Source organism: Saccostrea echinata, unplaced genomic scaffold (genome assembly GCF_033153115.1).
Source record: "Saccostrea echinata isolate AGI-Se365-2 ecotype Australia unplaced genomic scaffold, CSIRO_AGI_Sech_v1 ptg000001l, whole genome shotgun sequence".
Lineage (NCBI taxonomy): Eukaryota > Metazoa > Mollusca > Bivalvia > Ostreida > Ostreidae > Saccostrea > Saccostrea echinata.
The window spans coordinates 13,712,980-13,738,461 of NW_026889750.1; the positions used below are offsets into that span (position 1 = coordinate 13,712,980).

Sequence of the window (25,482 nt, forward strand, 5' to 3'; positions counted from 1 at the left end):
TTTTTGTTTCGATCAAAAAAATAAGTCTTGGTGAAATTACATGCTCACATGTATTTAAATATAAGGTAAAGCAATGGGGATTTGACAATGTCATGTCAGGGCTAACAGACAGAGTCTGAACCATAAAATAGATAACATACATCAGTGTTTGTGCGTACATTTATACATTTGCTGGCATATACATGTAAACATCAGTGCTGTAAGCAGCTGTTAAATTATAGATAAGAAAAATTCTAACCTTCATTTCCAAGGTCCACGCCAATCACATATTAAAAAGTCACCGTGAACTCTTTCGTCACTCGCTACATTTATCACTGAAAACTCCGACACAGACTGCATGTTCATCGCTGTTAATGTGATCGTCAGAATTTCCTCGTAAACAATTTGCGCAAGAATATATATATCTATGGAAAGCCGTAGGGTACCCCCACATTATTATTATTTTTTCCTATATAATTATACCAAAAATAATTATCTCTTCCAAAAATAAAAATCTTGCTTTTTTGACAACATTATTATTTTTCCTGCAACAATTATAATCTTGTCTGTCAAACGTGTACACATTATTTTTATTTTGTCCTAAAATTATAATTATTCACACCTCACAATTATAATCTTGCCAGTCAAAGTAGACACATTATAATGTTTCGCCTCCAAATTATAATCTTGTCAGTCGATGTCTACACACATTATTTTTATTTCGCCTCAAAATTATAATAATTATTCTTACTTAATAATTATAATCTTGTCTGTCCATGTGTACACATTATTTTTATTTCGCCTCAAAATTATAACAATTATATTCCACATCGATCATACAATAATCATAATGTTCAACAATAATAATCTCGACCAGAAAAGATGCAACATTATTATTTAGACGCTTGACAAAATCAAACGTTTGTATGATTCTGATGCACAGCACAATTATAATCGTTCACTATGGAAAGCCGTAGGGTACCCCCACATTATTATTATTTTTTCCTATATAAGTATACCAAAAATAATTATCTCATACAAAAATAAAAATCTTGGTTTTTCTTTACAACATTATTATTTTCCTGCAACAATTATAATCTTGTCTGCCAAACGTGTACACATTATTTTTATTCTGCCCCAACATTATAATAATTATTCTCACTTTACAATTATAATCTTTTCAGTTAGTACGGAGACATTATTTTTATACACCTCCAAATTATAATCTTGTCAGTCGATGTCTGCACACATTATTTTTATTTCGCCTCAAAATTATAATAATTATTCTTTCTTAATAATTATAATCTTGTCTGTCCATGTGTACACATTATTTTTATTTCGCCTCAAAATTATAACAATTATATTCCACATCGATCATACAATAATTATAATGTTCAACAATAATAATCTCGACCAGAAAAGATGCAACATTATTATTTAGACGCTTGACAAAATCAAACGTTTGTATGATTCTGATGCACAGCACAATTATAATCGTTCACCAATTTTGAGAAGGTAAGATTATTATTTGGACGCTTGAAAAAGGAAACGTTTGTCTGCCGAAGATAATCACGTGACTCAAGGCCATGTGCTAGTATCAACAGTGCGGCAGTGCCAGTGAAAGTCAGGCGGTATGCCGGTAAGTAAAGATGATTTTGTGATATTAATGTACAAGTAAGTGATTTACATTCATTCAAGAAAGGAAATGTCTCAGAAATCAGCTGTCAGCATATTGTAATTGAACTACGGCTTCCGAAGAAACTAGTTCGAATTATCTCTATACCTTTGTATAGGGGATGGAGATTGCATGGTGATTTTATGTTCCATATGTAGATAAAGTGGCGATAAATTATATGATATATCTTTACTAACAGATATATCTTTACCAACAGTATATGCTCGTATTTTACAGTTTTAGCTTGAATTTTCTCTGCAGTAAATCATTTACACTGAGTCTTACTGTCAGTTGAAAGTCTGACTATTGATGACTTGTCTGGATTTGCTGATTTTATGTAGTTATGTATGATTGGACCAAAACATTTCTCTTAATATGGCACCAAACACCTATGTTTGTGTCTTTGTTGTCTGTTGTTTAATGTCCCTCTCGAGAATTTTTCACTCATATGGACCTATACTCTGCACTCAGGGTCATTGAGCAGTGAGGGATCTTTTTCGTGCCAGCACCTACTGCAACACAGGTTTATAAGTCTATTCAGAAAGACCGGTCTCCACCTCCCGCAATGGGATTCGAACCCGCGACAAGGATCAACTCCTGGCCTTACTCCGTGACTCTAAAGCAAATGTTTTAACCACTGCACCACACAGGCGACCCTATGTTTGTTAACATGAGCCTATGTTTGTTAACATGAGCAAGAGCTATGTTATTGTTAATTTTTACATTTTACCCGATGTGTTCAATTAACTACCAGTTAACTGCACAAATCACTAAACACAATCAGGCAACACTCGTGTGTTGGATTTGGTTTTAGCTCACCTGAGCCAAAGTCTCAAGTGAGCTTTTCTGATCACATTTTGTCTGTCCGTAAACTTTTCACATTTTCGACTTCTTTTCAAGAGCTACTGGGCCAATTTCAACCAAACTTGCCATAAAGTATCCGTGGGTAAAGGGGAATCAATTTGTTCAAATGAAGGGCCATGCCTTTTTCTAAAGGGAGGTACATGTAATTACAAATTTGTGAAAAATTAATGGCATCTTTCAAAAATCTTCTCAAGAACCACTGGGCCAGGAAAGATGAAACCTGTGTGGAAAGACCTTCAGGTAGTGTAGATTCAAATTTGTTTAAATCATGACCCCAGGGGTTAGGGTGGGGCAACAATGGATGATCAAAGTTTTACAAAAGAATACATAGGAAAAATCTTTAAAAAATTTTCTTCTCAAGATCAGCAAAGCAATGATTGTTGATATTTATATGGAAGCATCCTTAATAGGTAGTCTAGATTCAGATTTGTTCAAATCATTACTCCTGGGGGGTAGAGTGGGGCGTCAAGGAAATTACCCACTTATAGGGGAAAAAATCTATAAAAATCTTCTAAAGCCATGATTAGTGAAAGAAATATGGAAGCATCCTCAGATAGTGTAGTTTCAAATTTGTTCTAATCATGCCAAAGACACTGTTCAATGACCTTTTGAACAAAAAAAATTCACTTCTGTTTTTCCAGCCACTGCCATTAAAAGAGTCAATTGACAAATTCTAAATATAAGAAATTCTACATTTTTTGTTCAATCATCAGTCACCATGAGAAAAAGAAATTATGCTTTACTTTTTTAATTATTTGCACATTTAATTTTAGGAGCAACAAAGAGTCTTGATTTTTAGAGGCAGGTTTTAAAGAAAGAAATCAGTGTTATAAAGAAAGAAAAAGATTTTCCACTCAAAGAATTATGGATAACACAGAGGTAAAAAGGACAATAATGGCTACAAAGAATTAAAAAATTATTTATTTATTACATAGGCAGATATACCCGGGGGGAGGGGGGAGGGTAAGAAAATGTAATGGGTACTTGCAAATTTTTACATTGAGATTTTTTTAAATTTAATCTGCAGAAAATATAAATTTTAGGATGTACATAATCTAGTAGGTGCTATATTTAGATTTACACTCTTTTGATATGTTTAAAACAGACATCTACTTAATAATTAATTATTTACAATTTAGCTCACCTGAGTCTAAGGCTCAAGTGAATTTTTCTGATCAAAGAGTGTCGGGCATCTGTCTATCATACATAAATGTTGTGTGTCATCCGTAAATTTTCAACTTTTCAAAGTTTTTGTCCAGAAATCAACCCAATTTATCACAAGGTAATATTGGGTGGAGAGAATTTAATTTCATTCAAATGAAGGGCCAAGGGGAGATAATTAAGAAAAAGTTAAAGTTTAGTGAGTGTCATTTGAATGTCTTCTTCTCAAGAACCACTGGGCCAGGAAAGAAAAACGTGTGGAACAATCCTCAGGTAGTGTAGATTCATATTTGTTTAAATCATGACCCCCGCGGTTAGCAGGGGCCACAATGGACAATCAAAGTTTTACACAAGAATACAAAGGAAAGATAATTAAAAATCTTCTAAGGCCATGATTAGGCCAAGATAAATAAATAGTATGTTTCATATTCCAACCCGAGAAAAAATAAGTAGATAGGCAAAACATTTTATTTTATTTTAACATTTTATTAGTTAAAATTCAACTTTCACAATAAACAAAATGAGAAAAACAGAGAGTTCATTTCTTTTTCCCAAAAGGTTGGCTTACTAATGGCATTTCTGTTTAATGTGTATAGGATATGCATTTTCCCAAACACCGCAGTGATCGAGATTTGGATTTCTAATAGTGAAAATGGAATTGTTTACTTCCGGAAAGATATCGGCGGATAAATTTTTCAGGGTCGGCTCATATATTTTAGGGTTGGTTGGGGAACCGGAAACACACAATTTATTTATCTAGGCCTTAGTCAAAGAAATAGAAAACATCGTCAGTTAGTGTAGATTTAGGTTTGTTCAAATCATGCCTGCTTCCCCTCCCCTTAGGATTAGTTCGACCCAGTATGAATTTTAACTTTTCAATACTGAACGCCAAAGAGCTCAAGTGAGCAGTGTGGCCCATGGGATTTTTATTTGAGCATAGTCATTTCTATGCAAAATAGCGTAGTGTATGTTCATTATGATTTGTTTTTTTTTTTGGCCATACTTTGCCAATAAAGATACGGTATAAAATTGTCAAAAGGAGTTTAAAGATTTTTAAAAAATTTACAGGCAAGTTACAAAGGATATAGTGAGAACAATGGGGAGGGTTTTTTTCCATAAAGGGAAATAACTCTTGCAAATGGACAATTTTTTTTAATCATGTAAGAAATGCCAGTTCTGTTCACACAAGGAATACCCAATTTGCTGTCACATTGAAAGCCTTCCACTTGTCATGCTTATCATGAAAAAAATTCTCCATCCTACCCAGTCCCCTTGATTATGCATGATAATTATAAAAACTCTAATTGTGTTTTGAATGTTATTTTTCAGGGTTCAGGAACCATAAATTTGATGTTGGAGTCTTAACTTCACCCTGATAGACTTTGAGCACGTCATAAGTTTAAGACCTATGGACAAAAATCTTGCAATGGGAAGATAACACAGCCTTGATAAAAATCAGAGAAATCTCGATAGAAGAGTGTGCTGGTCTGGACAAAAAAATTGCAATGTGAATAACTTTGAAGAAAGAAGAGTCTTGGCGAATTTCAGAGAATTCTTGATGAAAGAATGCATGTGTTGTTCCTGATTAATTTATACATGAAATTTGTCCTTTTGACATCATTTGACACTCCATTTGAAGTGATGCATTTTTGATAAATTTCTATTTGAAATATGTCCATTTGATACTCCATTTAAAATGTCACAGCCATGTCTCAGTTTGCCGCTGATGAACTAGGATCTGCATGTTTTAAAAAAAAACTTGAATTTCTGCATTTATATTGATTGAATTTATTAGCTCACCTGAGCCGAAGGCTCAAGTGAGCTTTTCTGATCAAAATTTGTCCGTTTTCTCTCGTTGTCATTGTAAACTTTAATAATTACAAAATAGCGAAAATTTAATGGCACCATTAAAAAATCTTCTTCTCTTGAACCAATGATCCAGGAAAGATGAAACTCACATGGAATCATTGTCAGGTAGTGTAGATTCAAGTTTGTTCAAATCATGACCCCCTGGGTGTAGGGTGGGGCCACAATGAATGTTCAAACTTTTAGGAAAAAAAGGTCACAGTCGAAGAAAATATGTAAGCATCCTTAGTTACATGTAGTGTAGATTCAATTTTGTTCAAATCATACTCCCCCTTTTTAGGGGTAGGTCGGAACCACTTGTGCATTTAAGCTTTTACATACTAAACTGATTTTTGCTTTTTTCCTAGCCACAGTACTCAGGTGAGCGAGGTGGCCCCTGGGCCTCTTGTTAAAGTTGTATATATGTATACCAAAATAATCGAGGCATTTGCTATTTGAATATTTTGCAAATAGTTTCTTTGCCATTTTCCTGAAAGTAATTTGCACATTTATTTTATTTAAAGTTATCTGGTAATGATGTGTTATTAACCTACCCATTTGGTGACAAGAGGTACATTATTATATTGTAATATTTACTCATTGTCGAAAAATCAAGACCAAAAATTGCCACTCAGGGCGGGGTGGGAGATGGAATGTACTAAAATTATATGAAAATGGATAATAAATTGTGATGATTTTTTTATGGTGTTGTCTTGGATTTGAATGACAAACATGCACAGGAAGGCATGTTGGAAAAGCCGGATTGACTTCCTGGAGTTCTGTCATATACATGTTATAATCATTGACCCAAATACTGTTCACCAACATTGAAAATACATGTTCAAAATATGGGAGCTACTATATGGCCTATATAGGAGCTCCTATATTTTGAACATGATTCAGGTCTACATTAATGAAAATAAAGGAGAGATCTTAGAAAATCAAAATTTCCACTTAGCCATAAATGAATAAAAAAACAAGATTTGTTTGTGAAACAATGATGCCCCTAATAGCAGCTTATGGTGAAGGTCAAAGTTTCTCAAATGCAAGTTAAAGTCCAAGTCAAGGTATCAAAAATGTTGTTACCTAAAAGCAGGTCTTGTCTCAAGGAATATGCCTGTAAAATTTGAGAGTCCTAGCACTAACCGTTGAAAAGTTATGGTGAAGGTTAAAGTTTTTTTTCAAAAGTAAGTCAATTATAAAGGTCAAAATAATGGTGTCTAAGGGAAGGTCTTGTAACAAGAAATACATGTGAAATATGAAAGCACTAACACCAACAGCGACTGTTCAGAAGTTATGGCCAAGCTAAGGTAAAAATTTGGTAAAATTTTGCAAAAGTGGGTCAAACTCCAAGAGATCAAATAAAAGTAGTAGTGTTTATTTATTATAGTGACATGTGTTTAACAAAATAGATAATCACTTACAATTATATCACAATTTACAAACATCTTGATCTGGCACGATGGACCCATATGTCACCTTTAAGATATACTATAATATACTTATATAATGTTTACCGAAAGAAAGGTCTTGTCACAAGGAATACACATGAAATACGAAAGCCATAGCTCCAACCAATCAAACATTATTGACAATGTTTAAGTTTTTTGAGAACAAACGGACAGAAAAACAAGGCATAAACTACATGTATATGCCCCTTAATCTTTGATTATAGGTGTAAAAAATACTAATGCAAAAGGTCTACTATATTATGCAGATTTGTTCACATTGTACCTTAACCAAATTTTGGCCATAATATTGGTTTAAAGTAAAAGAAGGTAAAAATTAGGAAAATCTGTGCAATTTTTTTTCCACATCAATATCTGAAAACAGAGTTAAAATTCCTTAAAGTTACATGAAATTAGATCTTATATGACTATATGCAAAATCCTGTTTATATGTCTGATAATCCATAAATTATACATGTTATATGTACACATTTTAATATAAAAATGAAAGTTATGCAGTACCTCCATAGAGAAGGAATTCACACTCAAATCTAGTAATGAAAAAACTTCCATGTAGGTAGATTTCCAAACAAGAGGCCCAAGGGCCTTAACGATCACCTGAGTACAATACAACAATTTAGAGGATCCATAAACTGATAAATGAAGCTTTGTTGCCCAAAAGCAAGAAAAATAGTATGATTAGCATCAACAAAATAATTGGTCTAGTATCTATCTGCCCCCCCCCCCCCCCATTTATCACTATGATCATGCAGACTATTAACAAAATGTCTATTTTTTTAACCCCATATTGGCCTCTCTTGGCCTTTAAAGAACATTTAAAAAGATGTTATTTTTGCCTTATTTTTATTCATCCATTATTTCCAAGTCATTAAAACTATGAAAGTACTTTTTGTATTATGCAATAAATATTCTTGCATAATTCTCTTATTCTATTAAGCTTTCAAATACATTTTTTACGTTGATTAATTATCAAAAGTGAATGGCGAAGGGGAATAATTTTGCTCAGCAGAATACAAGTTAATCGAGCCCTGACCATGACCAGAACACTTGACTAAACGGTCAAGGTCTTCAAAATTCTGGTAAAAATACCCTTGCATATTAAAACTTTTACTCTGTTTGCCTTGAACATCCCCAGAAGCATAGAAGATTTTCAAAGAAATGCATTTTCACTATATTATTAAATAAATAAAGCCCCATCTTTACACCAGAACATCTGACCCATTGGCCATGAACTCACAATTCTGGAAGAAGCACCCTTGCTCATCATAACTATACACTTGTTTCTTTACTTTATAACCAGTAGTAGCAAAAATATTTTGAAAAAAATTATGCATTTTACTATATAATCAATAAGCCCCCCCCCCCCCATCACCAGAACCCCTGACCCAAGGGCCATGAAATTCACAATTCTGGAAGAGGCATTCTTCCTTATCATAACCATGCACTTCCTTTGTTTGAAAAAATACCCAGGAGCATAGAAGATTTTGAAAGAATTTATGCCTTTTCCCTACATAATCAATACAGTCCCACCCTAACACCAGAACCCTGACCCAGGGACCATGAAATTCATAATTTCTGAGGAGGCAGCCATGCTCATCATAACTTTGTACTTAGTTTATTTAATATCCAGGAACAGAAAAGAAGATTTTCAAAGAATTAATGCAATTTTACTATATAATCAATAGAGCCCCACCCTAACACCAGAACCCCTGACCCAGGGGCCATGAAATTCAAAATTTTGAAAGAGGCACTCTTGCTCATCATAACTATGTACTAAGTTAGTTTATTTAATACCCAGGAGCAGAGAAGAAGATCTAGCACCAGAACCCCTGCCCCTGGGGCCATGAATTTCACAATTTTGGTAGAGAGCTCAATGCTTATTAAAATCGTGCCAACAGTTTGACTGCTTGATGTCCAGGAGTAAAGAAGAATATTTTTAAAGATTGCATTAATTTTGGTGGTTTTAGCCCCACCCCTCAGGCCCCATGGGGGCAGGGACCATGAAAGAACCATGAAATTCACAATTTTTTTTCCCCTTCACCCATAGATGCTATATGCCAAATTTGGTTGGAATTGGTTAAGCGGTTTCAGAGAAGAAGCTAAAAAATGTTCAAATGTTAACACACAATGCACGACGCACACCGCATAACGACGGACGAAAACAGATAGCAATAGGACACCTGATTGACTTTGGTGACCTAGAAATATAAGCACAAAACAAGACTCAAGTAATTAATTTATTATATTTTTCTGGCATAAACTTTTTTTTTTCTTAAATCAATCCACACAAGAGAGAAATGAAATATCTCTAAATTCCATTAACTTTATATCAGTGTGTTCTTTGTGTGGGATTTTTATCTGCTATTATATCTGTACATATTCTGTAAATCTTGAAATGCTTAAAGACTGATATCATGGACTCTGCTCTCTCAAATTAGATAAACCATCATGTCAAAAGCTTATAGGCTCAGTGTTACAGAACTAATAGTACAGAATTAAGTGATGGCAAAAGGTCTGACAGTCTATTAATCCATCTGAATCTAAACAGATCTTTCTCCTTCTCAGATCCTCTTCTTTCAAACAAAACTTTTTTCAAAGTTGGTTAAGATGTCATCAATAGGAAGTACTGAAATATAACAAATTTAATATTTCACCTGATTGTTGATGAAGTAAATAACACATTACAAGAGGCCCATGGGCCACAGTGCTCACCTTAGTCACCTTGGTCCTGCACATGTAGTGTTCTGGTTCTGAAGAATTTTTTTAAAAATCTCCCTTTTTCTCCCAATGAAAAATGACCCAATATTGTGGCCTCACCTTAGCCTAACTGTTTATAATTAAATTAATTTTAACCCCAATAACATGTCCTGCTGTCCTTCCATCACACTTTGAACTTCATATGCTGATACATATAAATTATTAACGAGAGCTACTCAACAGCATGAACATTTTTTGACCTTGACCTCACTTTTCCTAAATTTTTCTTTAGTTCAGTTTCAAGAGCTATTTAAGATATTTTTTCAAACCTTATATATGTGCTGATACATATTGATAGGATCTATTCAATGTCATAATCATTATTTTACTTGACCTTTCCTTTAACCTTGACTTCACCTTCCTTAAATAAGTGAGTAGCTCAGTTTCAAAGAAACTATTCAAGAGATTTTGATTAATCTTCATATGCTTATACATATTGATAAGGGCTATTCAGTTGCATGAACATTTCTAATCTTGACTTTTTTTCAAATTTGTGTTAAGCTCAGTTTTAAAGAAATAATCATGATATTTTTATCAAACTTTATACACTGAAACATTTTGAAGAGTGTTTTTGAACTGCAACAACAATTGTTGACCATGACTTTCCCTTTGACCTTGATATCACTTTTTTTCTTATATAAGCACATAACTCACTTTCAACAAAACTATTCCAGATACTTTTATGTAAGCTCTGGTACACAATTTGTTGAAAATTCATCAATTTTGTTCCATTTTTTTTTACCTTGACTGTCCCAATGACCTTTTCTTTACTTTTATTGTATATGTTTATAAAACTAAGTTTTACAAAAAAAAAAACAAAACAAAACAAAAACAAAACAAAAAACAAACAAACAAAAAACTATTAAAGATATCATCGTCAAACTTCATACACAAATTTTCATGTTGCATTACTAATATACTCTGGGTGGGGATTCATGTCCTATGGACAAACTTCTAGTTAGTAGTATATTCCCGTGCAGATTTTTAATCCCATATTTTGGCTCCATTCTCTCAAAGGGGGTGTTAATTGAATATGAAGCTACACTATGTCAGGGAACTTTCACAGAAGTTTCAACTTTTCTGCATAGTGGTTCTTGAGTAGAAGATTTTCAAATGACACCACCAAACTTTAACTTTTTCTTAATTATCTCCCCTTGGCCCTTCATTTGAATGAATTTAAATCCTCTCCACCCAATACTGCCTTGTGATAAATTGGGTTGATTTCTGGAAAAAAAAATTGAAAAGTTGAAAATTTAGATATGACACACAACATTTATACATGACAGACAGATGCCAGACACTCTTTGATCAGAAAAATTCACTTGAGCCTTAGACTCAGGTGAGCTAAATTGTAAATAATTAATTAGTGAGTAGATGTCTGTTTTAAACATATCAAAAGAGTGTAAATCTAAATATAGCACCTACTAGATTATGTACATCCTAAAATTTATATTTTCTGCAGAATAAATTTAAAAATATCTCAATGTAAAAATTTGCAAGTACCCATTACATTTCCTTACCCCTCCCTCCCCCCGGGTAAATCTGCCAATGTAATAAATAAATAATTTTTTAATTCTTTGTAGCCATTATTGTCCTTTTTACCTCTGTGTTATCCATAATTCTTTGAGTGGAAAATCTTTTTCTTTCTTTACAACACCGATTTCTTTTCCTTTCTTTAAAACCTGCCTCTAAAAATCAAGACTCTGTTGTTCCTAAAATTAAATGTTCAAATAATTCAAAAACTATAGCATAATTTCTTTTTCTCATGGTGACTGGTGATTGAACAAAAAATGTAGAAATTCTCATATTTAGAACTTTTAATGGCAGTGGCAGGAAAAACAGAAGTGAATTTTTTTTTTTCTTCAAAAGGTCATTGAGCAGTGTCTTTGGCATGATTGGAACAAACTTGAAACTACACTACCTGAGGATGCTTCCATATTTCTTTCACTAATCATGGCTTTAGAAGATTTTTATAGATTTTTTCCCCTATAAGTGGGTACTTTCCTTGAGGCCCCACTCTACCCCCAGGAGTCATGATTTGAACAAATCTGAATCTATACTACCTATTAAGGATGCTTCCATATAAATATCACCAATCATTGCTTTGCTGATCTTGAGAAGAAAATTTTTTAAAGATTTTTTCTATGTATTCTTTTGTAAAACTTTGATCATCCATTGTTGCCCCACCCTAACCCCTGGGGTCATGATTTAAACAAATTTGAATCTACACTACCTGAAGGTCTTTCCACACAGGTTTCATCTTTCCTGGCCCAGTGGTTCTTGAGAAGATTTTTAAAAGATGCCATTAATTTTTTACTAATTTCTAATAACCTCCCTTTAGAAGTACGCATGGCCCTTCATTTGAACAAAATTGATTCCCCTCTACCCACGGATACTTTATGGTAAGTTTGGTTGAAATTGGCCCAGTAGATCTTGAAAAGAAGTCGAAAATGTGAAAAGTTTACGGACGGTCAAAATGTTCATTTGGCTCAGGTGAGCTAAAACCAAATCCAACACACGAGTGTTGCCTGATTGTGTTTAGTGATTTGTGCAGTTAACTGGTAGTTAATTGAACATACCGGGTAAAATGTAAAAATTAACAATAACATAGCTCTTGCTCATGTTAACAAACAAAGGCTCAAGTTAACAAACATAGGGTCGCCTGCGTTGTGCAGTAGTTAATTTAAAAGCATTTGCTTTAGAGTCACGGAGTAAGGAGTTGATCCTTATGTCGCGGGTTCGAATCCCATTGCGGGAGGTGGAGACCGGTCTTTCTGAATAGACTGTATAAACCTGTGTTGCAGTAGGTGCTGGCACGAAAAAGATCCCTCACTGCTCAATGACCCTGAGTGCAGAGTATAGGTCCATATGAGTGAAAAATTCTCGAGAGGGACATTAAACAACAGACAACAAAGACACAAACATAGGTGTTTGGTGCCATATTAAGAGAAATGTTTTGGTTCAATCATACATAACTACATAAAATCAGCAAATCAAGACAAGTCATCAATAGTCAGACTTTCAACTGACAGTAAGACTCAGTGTAAATGATTTACTGCAGAGAAAATTCAAGCTAAAACTGTAAAATACGAGCATATACTGTTGGTAAAGATATATCTGTTAGTAAAGATATATCATATAATTTATCGCCACTTTATCTACATATGGAACATAAAATCACCATGCAATCTCCATCCCCTATACAAAGGTATAGAGATAATTCGAACTAGTTTCTTCGGACGCCGTAGTTCAATTACAATATGCTGACAGCTGATTTCTGAGACATTTCCTTTCTTGAATGAATGTAAATCACTTACTTGTACATTAATATCACAAAATCATCTTTACTTACCGGCATACCGCCTGACTTTCACTGGCACTGCCGCACTGTTGATACTAGCACATGGCCTTGAGTCACGTGATTATCTTCGGCAGACAAACGTTTCCTTTTTCAAGCGTCCAAATAATAATCTTACCTTCTCAAAATTGGTGAACGATTATAATTGTGCTGTGCATCAGAAGGGAGGGTATAATGCCCTGATAGTATAATGCCCTGATTGACCTGATTACGTATATATGCTAAAATAAAAAGAATTTAAGTGCAAAAGCTATATTATTTTTATTGAAAATATTAAATATTATCATTATATATAAGAATCAGAGAAAAAAACGCAATTACAAAACTTCTGGGGTGATTTATTTCACATGTAAAATTGACAGGGGTATAATGTCCTGATTTTGGGGTATAATGACCTGATAATATAAAAACTTGCTATAAGAGCAACTTTTCATTGAATTTGTTTCACAGTTATTTTTTATTACTTTTAGAATTGATAAATATTAGTTATGCATGGAAATTCAGGGGAAAATATTGATTATCAGTTGTTCAAAAGCGCTTTTGAAGTTAAGCAATTAAGGGTATAATGTCCTGATTTTTGAATGCCCTGATTGTCGCTAATGGCGCATTAAAATGATTTCTATATTGTTTTGTTAAAAGGTACGATTGTTAACGATAAAATTATTAGATATGTGTCTAATGAATGATTCTTCAAATTCATCTGTAACACTAAAATATTCCATGTGTAAATTGGTTTCAATTTTAAACGTCTTAAAATTTGGATGTAAATGAATGACCAATGATAATGATTTTTGAGAAATGTAACATGGAATTTATTTCGTGTTTACAGATAACATGTATGCTCTGAAGTCCGTGTGAAGATTCTCCGTTTCAATATGGATTAGCATAGATCGGAGAAAAAATCAATGAAATCCGTACAATTCATTCATAATATCATTTCCAAATATACAAAGTATAGTGACCATAAAAGTGATCTGTCTTGGGTTGTACACATAATATGGTCTCCTAACGTGAGGGTCATCTACTACCCATGTTACAACCAGACATTTAATCAGCAAAAATACATTTTTAAAAAATGTATTCAAGTCTGATCACTATATGCCTTGTCATAATATGGGACCCGAGGTCAGGCTTTTCCAAAGTAGTTCACCCTCCCTACAGACATACATAATTATATTTACATTTATAAATATACAAAGAACAATAAAAAAGTTTTTTTTATCTCTGTTCTTTTATTTCTTTTTTCTTATTTTTTCTTTCTTTTCTTTTTCTTTTTTTCTTTCTATTTTTTCTCTCTTCCTATTTTCTTTTTTTTCGTTCTTTCCTATTTTTTTTTTTAATTTCTATTTTTTCTCTCTTCCTCTTTTTTTTTTTTTTTTTTGAATACCTAATCATTAAATGGGAACCTAACAATAAACAATCAAATACATCAATGTGAAGTGATCTGTCTTAGGTTGTACACAAAACATTGATGTCCTAATCTAAACTACCATGTACTTTAATTAGCGATCTATCTTAGGTTGTACGCTCTATTGTACGATGATAGTTATCCTAACAGGGTCACCCCTAACACTAACGAATCATTATACAAAGTATGATTTTTCTTCACACGAATATAGAGCATTTCAATTTAATATATTCATATGAACACATTGCCATGATCAACCCACATAGACAACCACATTTTTTATTAACTGTTTCTCTCTCTATATATATATACAAGTCTATTTTTGACCCTTGACTGTTAATGTCTTTGTATATATTTGTATATATGCATCTTTTGTGCGAGTAATCTAGTTTTGAGAAAATGAAGACCTGACAAACAGGGGTGTGTATACAGGGTATTGTTCACTAATAAATTGTTAAATAAACAGTGGTCGTAATCGCAATGCAGGGTATACACATCACCACTACATTGCCCAAAAAATGTGGTTGTCTATATGACGAACATTACATTGGTTCATATTTACATTGTTCATGAAATCATATACCCTTTTTTTCATTTTCGTTTGTTAGTATATTGGACCTATCACATTAGTCTCCTTTCCTTGTAATACCCGGCTGGGAGTTAGGACACATGTGCAATGGGTGAAGACTTGATATAGCATATACAACTATATAGCAGTCAACCCCGAATGTCCAGCACTATCTCCTCCCAGAAGCCCCCGGAGGAACTCAGACACAGATATGAAAGGAGGTGTATTTACATGTAAAAATAAATAAAGACATGTACTTAGTTGTCACCGTTAGGTATCCGTACATGTTATACTGTACCTGGGCAATTTCAAACACTGTTCATGCTTTTTAATATATTCATTACATACCTAACAATGTTTTAACTGATTATCTTGAATTAGAACCAATGTGGACCAATGTGTCCCATGAACAGCGTCAAATTGCACACAATAATATTACTACCAATTAAACTTCAATTTTTATTTAACAAATAATAACTTTTATTACCTGAATAAGCGATTCGCGTGATACGCGATTAAGTTTACAACACACATAATACCCATGTTAATGAGTACGCGAGCTAATACTATAAAAGCAAAATTTTTCATCTTTTAAAGGATAAATTTTAATTTTGAGTAAATAATCACATTATGAATATGCATCCCTGGGTGTTGGCTAACACGTGAGAGAATTTATTTTCCAATGAAAACCTAAGAAAACGAATTTAATATGCATGAATTCGATATTTGTAAAACTTTTACATTTGCGTCCAATCGTATTGATGATTTATAATTTTGAGAACTTAATTTTTTTCAAAAATGTAACCAATCGCGATATCCCGATATTCCGCCCACTCAAGCTAAATGAATTTGATAATTGAATTTAAGGATGTTTTGTTAATAATTTACCTGGTTTACTTCAAGAGTAATATACCGCCATGTATAAACAAATTAACATTAATTAGTAACAATTAAATTTCGAAACTTAAGAAATTATAATTGATAGTTCAGCTTAGTAAATGTTCTAAAATTAACACCGATGATAATTTATATCGTTTTTGAATGTAAATATTTTGTTAAAATATCCCCCAGTCATCGTTTTATATTTATTTTGAAGCAAACACACTTATCATGAATCTATATCAACACAATCAGAGCATTCAAAAATCAGGACATTATACCCTTGCTTAACTTCAAAAGCGCTTTTGAACAACAGATAATCAATATTTTCCCCTAAATTTCCATGCATAACTATTATTAATAAATTCTAAAACTAATAAAAAAAAAATTGTGAAACAATTTCAATGAAAAGTTGCTTTTATAGCAAGTTTTTATATTATCAGGTCATCAGGTCATTATACCCCAAAATCAGGACATTATACCCCTGTCAATTTTTCATGTGAAATAAATCACTCCAGAAGTTTTGTAATTGTGTTTTTTTTTTCTGATTATCATATATAATGATAATATTTAATATTTCCAATAAAAATAATATAGCTTTTGTACTTAAATTCTTTTTATTTTAGCATATATACGTAATCAGGTCAATCAGGGCATTATACTATCAGGGCATTATACCTTTCCGCATCAGAATCATACAAACGTTTGATTTTGTCAAGCGTCTAAATAATAATGTTGCATCTTTTCTGGTCGAGATTATTATTGTTGAACATTATAATTATTGTATGATCGATGTGGAATATAATTGTTATAATTTTGAGGCGAAATAAAAATAATGTGTACACATGGACAGACAAGATTATAATTATTAAGAAAGAATAATTATTATAATTTTGAGGCGAAATAAAAATAATGTGTGCAGACATCGACTGACAAGATTATAATTTGGAGGTGTATAAAAATAATGTCTCCGTACTAACTGAAAAGATTATAATTGTAAAGTGAGAATAATTATTATAATGTTGGGGCAGAATAAAAATAATGTGTACACGTTTGGCAGACAAGATTATAATTGTTGCAGGAAAATAATAATGTTGTAAAGAAAAACCAAGATTTTTATTTTTGTATGAGATAATTATTTTTGGTATACTTATATAGGAAAAAATAATAATAATGTGGGGGTACCCTACGGCTTTCCATACGTTCACCAATTTCGAGAAAGATTATTATTTGGACGCTTGAAAAAGGAAACGTTTGTCTGCCGAAGATAATCACGTGACTCAAGGCCATGTGCTAGCATCAACAGTGCGGCAGTGCCACTGAAAGTCAGGCAGTATGCCGGTAAGTAAAGATGATTTTGTGATATTAATGTACAAGTAAGTGATTTACATTCATTCGATAAAGGAAATGTCTCAGAAATCAGCTGTCATCATATTGTAATTGAACTACGGCATCCGAAGAAACTAGTTCGAATTATCTCTGTACCTTTGTATAGGGGATGGAGATTGCATGGTGATTTTATGTTCCATATGTAGATAAAGTGGCGATAAATTATATGATATATCTTTACTAACAGATATATCTTTACTAACAGTATATGCTCGTATTTTACAGTTTTAGCTTGAATATTCTCTGCAGTAAATCATTTACATTGTAGCTAATCCACCTAAAAATTAAAAAGAGGAATTTCAATGCAAATCTTTGATTTCTAGGAAGTTAATTCCATAGAATGAAAAGAATAAGCATTCTTTTTAAGGAATTTCACACAATAAACTAAATACTGATGCCCAAAAATACCCAAACACTGACAACGTCTGTGACCCAGGAGAGCAAATCAGGGAAGATAACTATCAGAAGTATTTCGAGCGCGATTGAAATTAAGCAAAATATAGATGACTGAATTTAACGTTTGAATAATTTTCAAGTTAGAAAAATTAAGAAATGCACTTTAAATTGTAAAAATTTTCTTATATTTACAGGTATTTTGAGCTGTCAGCACTTTATTTTCTTCAAATAATGAAATACCAACTATGTCTCCGATCCCGATGAAGACAAAATTTTACAAAAGTCTATGCACTTTTGTGCTACATGTTGGGGACTTCGTTTAGGCATGAAAAAATCTTAAATAATGTTTAAAATCTTTATAAAGTTGAAAATTTGTGCTAACACTAAAAACGTAAAGACAATCTGGAAAAATAGTGTACCGCTACACTTCCTATTCAACATACATTTTCATCAAAATATTCTTATCAAAATAATTTTTTTCTATCTAAAACATAAGATTATATCGGAAAACAAAATAGCTACTTACGTAATCTTTAATTCTCAACTGTCCTTAAAGATAGATCAGAATATTCAATTTAGTATCATTGTTTATTTCACATAACAAATTCGAACGTTGATGGCCGCCAGGTCACAAACACGAGTTATCTAACTTTGCAAAAAATGGCGTTAACTGGAATAGCTATACATTGAGTCTTACTGTCAGCTGAAAGTCTGACTATTGATGACTTGTCTTGATTTGCTGATTTTTTGTAGTTATCTATGATTGGACCAAAACATTTCTCTTAATATGGCACCAAACACCTATGTTTGTGTCTTTGTTGTTTGTTGTTTAATGTCCCTCTCGAGAATTTTTCACTCATATGGACCTATACTCGGCACTCAGGGTCATTGAGCAGTGAGGGATCTTTTTCGTGCCAGCACCTAGCTACCGCAACACAGGTTTATATGGTCTATTCTGAAAGACTGGTCTCCACCTCCCGCAATGGGATTCGAACCTGCAACGTAAGGATCAACTCCTTACTCAGCGACTCTAAAGCAAATGCTTTATTAACCACTGCGCCACACAGGCGACCCGATGTTTGTTAACATAGCCTATGTTTGTTAACATGAGCAAGAGCTATGTTATTGTTAATTTTTACATTCTACCCGGTATGTTCAATTAACTACCAGTTAGCTGCACAAATCACTAAATACAATCAGGCAACACTCGTGTGTTGGATTTGGTTTTAGCTCACCTGAGCCAAATGAACATTTTGACCGTCTGTAAACTTCACATTTTCGACTTCTTTTCAAGAACTACTGGGCCAATTTCAGCCAAACTTGCCATAAAGTATCCGTGGGTAAAGGGGAATCAAGTTTGTTCAAATGAAGGGCCATGCATACTTCTAAAGGGAGGTAAGTACAAATTAGTGAAAAATTAATGGCATCTTTTAAAATCTTCTCAAGAACCACTGGGTCAGGAAAGATGAAACCTGTGTGGAAAGATCTTCAGGTAGTGTAGATTCAAATTTGTTTAAATCATGACCCCAGGGTTAGGGTGGGGCAACAATGGATGATCAAAGTTTTACAAAAGAATACATAGGAAAAATCTTTAAAAAATTTTCTTCTCAAGATCAGCAAAGCAATGATTGGTGATATGTATATGGAAGCATCCTTAGGTAGTATAGATTCAGATTTGTTCAAATCATGACTCCTGGGGGTAGAGTGCAGCCTCAAGGAAAGTACCCACTTATAGGGCAAAAAAATCTATAAAAATCTTCTAAAGCCATGATTAGTGAAAGAAATATGGAAGCATCCTCAGGTAGTGTAGTTTCAAATTTGTTCCAATCATGCCAAAGACACTGCTCAATGACCTTTTGAACCAAAAAATTTCACTTCTGTTTTTCCTGCCACTGCCATTAAAAGTTCTAAATATGAGAATATCTACATTTCTTGTTCAATCATCAGTCACCATGAGAAAAAGAAATTAAGCTATAGTTTTTGAATTATTTGCACATTTAATTTTAGGAGCAACAGTCTTGATTTTTAGAGGCAGGTTTTAAAGAAAGAAATCAGTGTTGTAAAGAAAGAAAAAGATTTTCCACTCAAAGAATTATGGATGACACAGAGGTAAAAAGGACAATAAGGCCATATAAATTTAAAATTTAGATTCTCATCCTAATTTGCTGAAAAATTGGGGCGGGTGGGCGGATTTTATTTTTCATTTTTTATAAATGAAAGTATCAACAACACATTCGTACACTTAATTTTTACATTATGTGAATGCCAATATGAATAGATTTTATTGTTTTCATATTCTTTTAAATATCTACAGAAGATTCTTGTTATAGAAAATTAAAATATTTATAGTTTTATTAACAAATAATCAAGTACACAGATACAGCACACGCCAAACAAAATGAGGTGCTGATCCTAATAAATTGCATATGCATGTTTTCTCATCGGCCTTTCCCCAAATACCTTATAGTTTTACCAACAACTCCTTCTGTTCTGTGTGATATACAGATATCACAGATTTCCACTGTCCTCATACATTCAATCGTTCTTGAGACTTGACATGTTCGACATTAAATGTATCATATTTGCAAAACAGGATTGTGTAAATCTGTAAAATATTCTACTGAAAAGCCTAGGCCTGAACAATTTTAAGATTTAACATTTCCTTAGCACTTTTATTCTCTAAAGTCTTTGGACGATGTTTTTTTTTTTTAAATGCAAAATCACATACATCTGGAGATCGTTATTTAAAACTTGACCATGTGTATTTTCTTCGTCTGTTTTTACTTGGTTAAAATCTCTTTAAAAACTTGCCCATGCCAGTGATGGTATCTAGATGTGTTTATATGTTATTTTTGCTTTGCTGCCTTCTTATTACTGACAAATTATCTTTTCCTTACATATTTAAACTGCTTTTATTGCCGATATTTCTCTATTCTTCACATAGTTTTTTTGCTATAAATAGCGCCACGCGACTTTTAATACAGACGGGAGATAACTCTTAAATTTTGACCCAGATTCTTGCTGAATAAAAATACATGAAAATAATATGTTTGGCACCGAAAAAGCAAAATAAAAAACAACGGGGCGGGGCACTTTGAGAGGGGCGGGCGGGGATGAGAATCTAAAGATTAATTTTACCTGGCCTAATGGTTAGAAAGAATTAAGAAATTATTTATTTATTACATTGGCAGATTTACCCGGGGGGAGGGGTGGGGGGTGGGGGGGTTGGGGGGTTAAGAAAATGTAATGGGTACTTGCAAATTTTTACATTGAGATTTTTTTAATTTATTCTGCAGAAAATATAAATTTTAGGATGTACATAATGTAGTAGGTGCTATAGTTAGATTAACACTCTTTTGATATGTTTAAAACAGACATCTACTTAATAATTAATTATTTACAATTTAGCTCACCTGAGTCTAAGGCTCAAGTGAATTTTTCTGATCAAAGAGTGTCTGTCTGTCATGTATAAATGTTGTGTGTCATCTCAAAATTTTCAACTTTTCAAAGTTTTTGTCCAGAAATCAACCCAATTTATCACAAGGTAATATTAGGTGGAGAGGATTTTATTTCATTCAAATGAAGGGCCAAGGGGAGATAATTAAGAAAAAGTTAAAGTTTGGTGGTGTCATTTGAAAATCTTCTTCTCAAGAACCACTGGGCCAGGAAAGAAAAACGTGTGGAACAATCCTCAGGTAGTGTAGATTCATATTTGTTTAAATCATTACCCCCGCGGTTAGGATGGGGCCACAATGGACAATGAAAGTTTTACACAAGAATAGAAAGGAAAGATAATTAAAAATCTTCTAGGGCCATGATTAGGCCAAGATAAATAAATTGTATGTTTCATATTCCAACTTGAGAAAAAATAGGTAGGTAGGCAAAACAGTTTTTTTTATTTTAACATTTTATTAGTTAAAATTCAACTTTCACAATAAACAAAATGAGAAAAACAAAGAGTTCATTTCTTTTTCCCAAAAGGTTGGCTTAATAATGGCATTTCTGTTTAAGGTGTATAGGATATGCATTTTCCCAAATACCGAAGTGATCGAGATTTGGATTTCTAATAGTGAAAATGGAATTGTTTACTTCCGGAAAGATATCAGCGGATAAATTTTTCAGGGTTGGCTCATATATTTTATGGTCAGTCGGGGAACCAAAAACACACAATTTATTTATCTAGGCCTTAGTCAAAGAAATAGAAAACATCATCAGTTAGTGTAGATTTAAGTTTGTTCAAATCATGCCTGCTTCCCTCCCCTTAGGATTAGTTCGGACCCAGTATGAATTTTAACTTTTCAATACTGAACGCCAAAGAGCTCAAGTGAGCAATGTGCCCCATGGGATCTTTATTTCTATGCAAAATAGCCTAGTGTATGTTCATTATGATTTATTTTGTTTGTTTTTTTTTTGCCATACTTTGCCAATAAAGATACGGTATAAAATTGTCAAAAGGAGTTTAAAGATTTTTTAAAAATTTACAGGCAAGTTACAAAGGATATAGTGAGAACAATGGGGAGGGGTTTTTTTCCATAAAGGGAAATAACTCTTGCAAATGGACAATTTTTTTTATTCATGTAAGAAATGCCAGTTCTGTTCACACAAGGAATACCCAGTTTGCTGTCACATTGAAAGCCTTCCACTTGTCATACTTATCATGAAAAAAATTCTCCATCCTACCCAGTCCCTTGATTATGCATGATAATTATAAAAACTCTAATTGTGTTTTGGATGTTATTTTTCAGGGTTCAGGAACCAAAAATTTGATGATGGAGTCTTAACTTCACCCTGATAGACTCTGAGCATGTCATAAGTTTAAGACCTATGGACAAAAATCTTGCAATGGGAAGATAACACAGGCTTGATAAAAATCAGAGAAATCTTGATAGAAGAGTGTGCTGGTCTGGACAAAAAAATTGCAATGTGAATAACTTTGAAGAAAGAGGAGTCTTGGCAAATTTCAGAGAATTCTTGATGAAAGAATGCATGTGTTGTTCCTGATTAATTTGTACATGAAATTTGTCCTTTTGACATCATTTGACACTCCATTTGAAGTGATGCATTTTTGATAAATTTCTATTTGAAATATGTCCATTTGATACTCCATTTAAAATGTCACATCCATGTCTCAGATTACCGCTGATGAACTAGGATCTGCATGTTTAAAAAAAAACTTGAATTTCTGCATTTATATTGATTGAATTTATTAGCTCACCTGAGCCAAAGGCTCAAGTGAGCTTTTCTGATCAAAATTTGTCCGTTGTCTCTCGTTGTCATTGTAAACTTTAATAATTACGAAATAGCGAAAATTTAATGGCACCATTAAAAAATCTTCTTCTCTAGAACCAATGGGCCAGGAAAGATGAAACTCGCGTGGAATCATTGTCAGGTAGTGTAGATTCAAGTTTGTTCAAATCATGACCCCCTGGGTGTATGGTGGGGCCACAATGAAAGTTCAAACTATTAGTAAAAAAAGGTCACAGTCAAAAAAAAAAAAAAATGTAAGCATCCTTAGTGTAGATTCAATATTGTTCAAATCATACTCCCCCTTTTTAGGGGTAGGTCGGAACCACTTGTGCATTTAAGCTTTTCAATACTAAACTGATTTTTGCTTTTTTCCTAGCCACATTAGTCAGGTGAGCGAGGTGGCCCCTGGGCCTCTTGTTAAATTTGTATATATGTATACCAAAGTAATCGAGGCATTTGCTATTTGAATATTTTGCAAATAATTTCTTTGCCATTTTCCTGAAAGTAATTTGCACATTTATTTTATTTAAAGATGTGTTATTAACCTACCCATTTGGTGACAAGAGGTACATTATTATATTGTAATATTTACTCTTTGTCGAAAAATCAAGACCAAAATTTGCCACTCAGGGCGGGGTGGGAGATGGAATGTACTAAAATTATATGAAAATGGGTAATAAATTGTGATGATTTTTTTTTTATGGTGTTGTCTTGGATTTGAATGACAAACATGCACAGGAAGGCATGTTGGAAAAGCCAGATTGACTTATTGGAGTTCTGTCATATACATGTTATAATCATTGACCCAAATACTGTTCACCAACATTGAAAATACATATTCAAAATATGGGAGCTACTATATGGCCATAAAAATGACAGTTATGCAGTACCTCCATATGCTAGACCTAGAGAAGGAATTTACACTCAAATCTAGTATTGAAAAAACTTGCATGTAGGTAGATTTCCAAACAAGAGGCCCAAGGGCCTTAATGATCACCTGAGTACAATACAACAATTTAGAGGATCCATAAACTGATAAATGAAGCTTTGTTGCCCAAAAGCAAGAAAAATAGTATGATTAGCATCAACAAAATAATTAGTCTAGTATCTATCCCCCCCCCCCCCCCCATTTATCACTATTATCATGCAGACTATTAACAAAATGTCTATTTTTTAACCCCATATTGGCCTCTCTTGGCCTTTAAAGAATATTTAAAAAGATGTTATTTTTGTCTCATTTTTATTCATCCATTATTTCCAAGTCATTAAAACTATGAAAGTACTTTTTGTATTATACAATAAATATTCTTGCATAATTCTCTTATTCTATTAATCTTTCAAATATATTATTTACATTGATAAATTATCAAAGGTGAATGGCAAAGGGGAATAACTTTGCTCAGCAGAATAAAAGTTAAGGTTTTACCAAAGGTCAACATGCCCAAAAATTTATTTTTACAACAGCTCCAAAACTATGTGAGGTATAAAGTTAAAACTTTTACAGTTTATAAATATATCATTGATTAAGAGATAGAAAGTATCACTTAAAAACAAATATTTAAAAAAAATATTTTTTGAGAAAAAACAATTTCAAAAAAATTGCATATTTTAAAAAAATGCACCTGCTTAATTCTGTACTTTTAGTGAAAACCATCATTGAAGAAATAATATATGTTTATCAATGAAGGGCAAGTTGGACTTGAATGGTCTCTGAAAGGCTGTTATTGAAAGCATGACATGTATAAAGACAAGACCCCTGTAAAATCCGCCATTTGCAATGTACTTTCGGTTTCAAATCTTAACATTTGGATAAAATAAACAGGGAAAACAACTTTCCAGAGGCTATCGAAGTCCAACTTGCCTTTCATTGATAAACATATATTGTTTCCGCAATGATGACTTTCACTAAAAGTACGGAATTAATTAGGTGTATTTTAAAGAAAATATATGCATTTTTTTAAAAGAATTTTTCTCAATAAATACTTTCTTTAAGTATTTGTTATCAAGTGATACTTTCTATCTGTTAATCAATGATATATTTATAAACTGTAAAAGTTTGAACTTTATAAACCACATAGTTTTGGAGCTATTGTAAAAATAAATTTTTGGACACGTTGACCTTTGGCAAAACCTTAATTGAGCCCTGGCCAGGACCAGAACACTTGACTAAATGGTCAAGGTCTTCAAAATTCTGGTAAAAATACCCTTGCATATTAAAACTTTTACTCTGTTTGCCTTGAACATCCCCAGAAGCATAGAAGATTTTCAAAGAAATGCATTTTCACTATATTATTAAATAAATAAAGCCCCATCCTTACACCAGAATATCTGACCCATTTGCCATGAACTCACAATTCTGGAAGAAGCACCCTTGCTCATCATAACTATACACTTGTTTCTTTACTTTATAACCAGTATTAGCAAAAATATTTTGAAAGAAATTATGCATTTTACTATATAATCAATAGAGCCCCCCCCCCCCATCAC

At 32.9% G+C, this 25,482-nt stretch overlaps 3 long non-coding RNA genes across 3 annotated transcripts; 2 read left to right on the forward strand and 1 right to left on the reverse strand.

Moving 5' to 3' along the window:
* Window positions 1-1,384: 1,384 nt before the first annotated feature.
* On the forward strand, window positions 1,385-6,223 carry LOC133189350 (uncharacterized). The gene is made up of 3 exons (XR_009721459.1): window positions 1,385-1,618; window positions 3,292-3,397; window positions 5,009-6,223. It is a non-coding gene; the product is annotated as an uncharacterized LOC133189350 (long non-coding RNA).
* Window positions 6,224-9,216: 2,993 nt separating this feature from the next.
* LOC133189417 (uncharacterized) lies at window positions 9,217-13,188 on the reverse strand. The gene is made up of 3 exons (XR_009721470.1): window positions 13,103-13,188; window positions 11,353-11,462; window positions 9,217-9,619 (listed from the first exon to the last, which is right to left on the reverse strand). It is a non-coding gene; the product is annotated as an uncharacterized LOC133189417 (long non-coding RNA).
* A 4,038-nt stretch (window positions 13,189-17,226) lies between these two features.
* Window positions 17,227-23,692, forward strand: LOC133189486 (uncharacterized). Its single transcript, XR_009721495.1, has 3 exons — window positions 17,227-17,304; window positions 19,756-19,857; window positions 22,494-23,692. It is a non-coding gene; the product is annotated as an uncharacterized LOC133189486 (long non-coding RNA).
* Window positions 23,693-25,482: the final 1,790 nt, after the last annotated feature.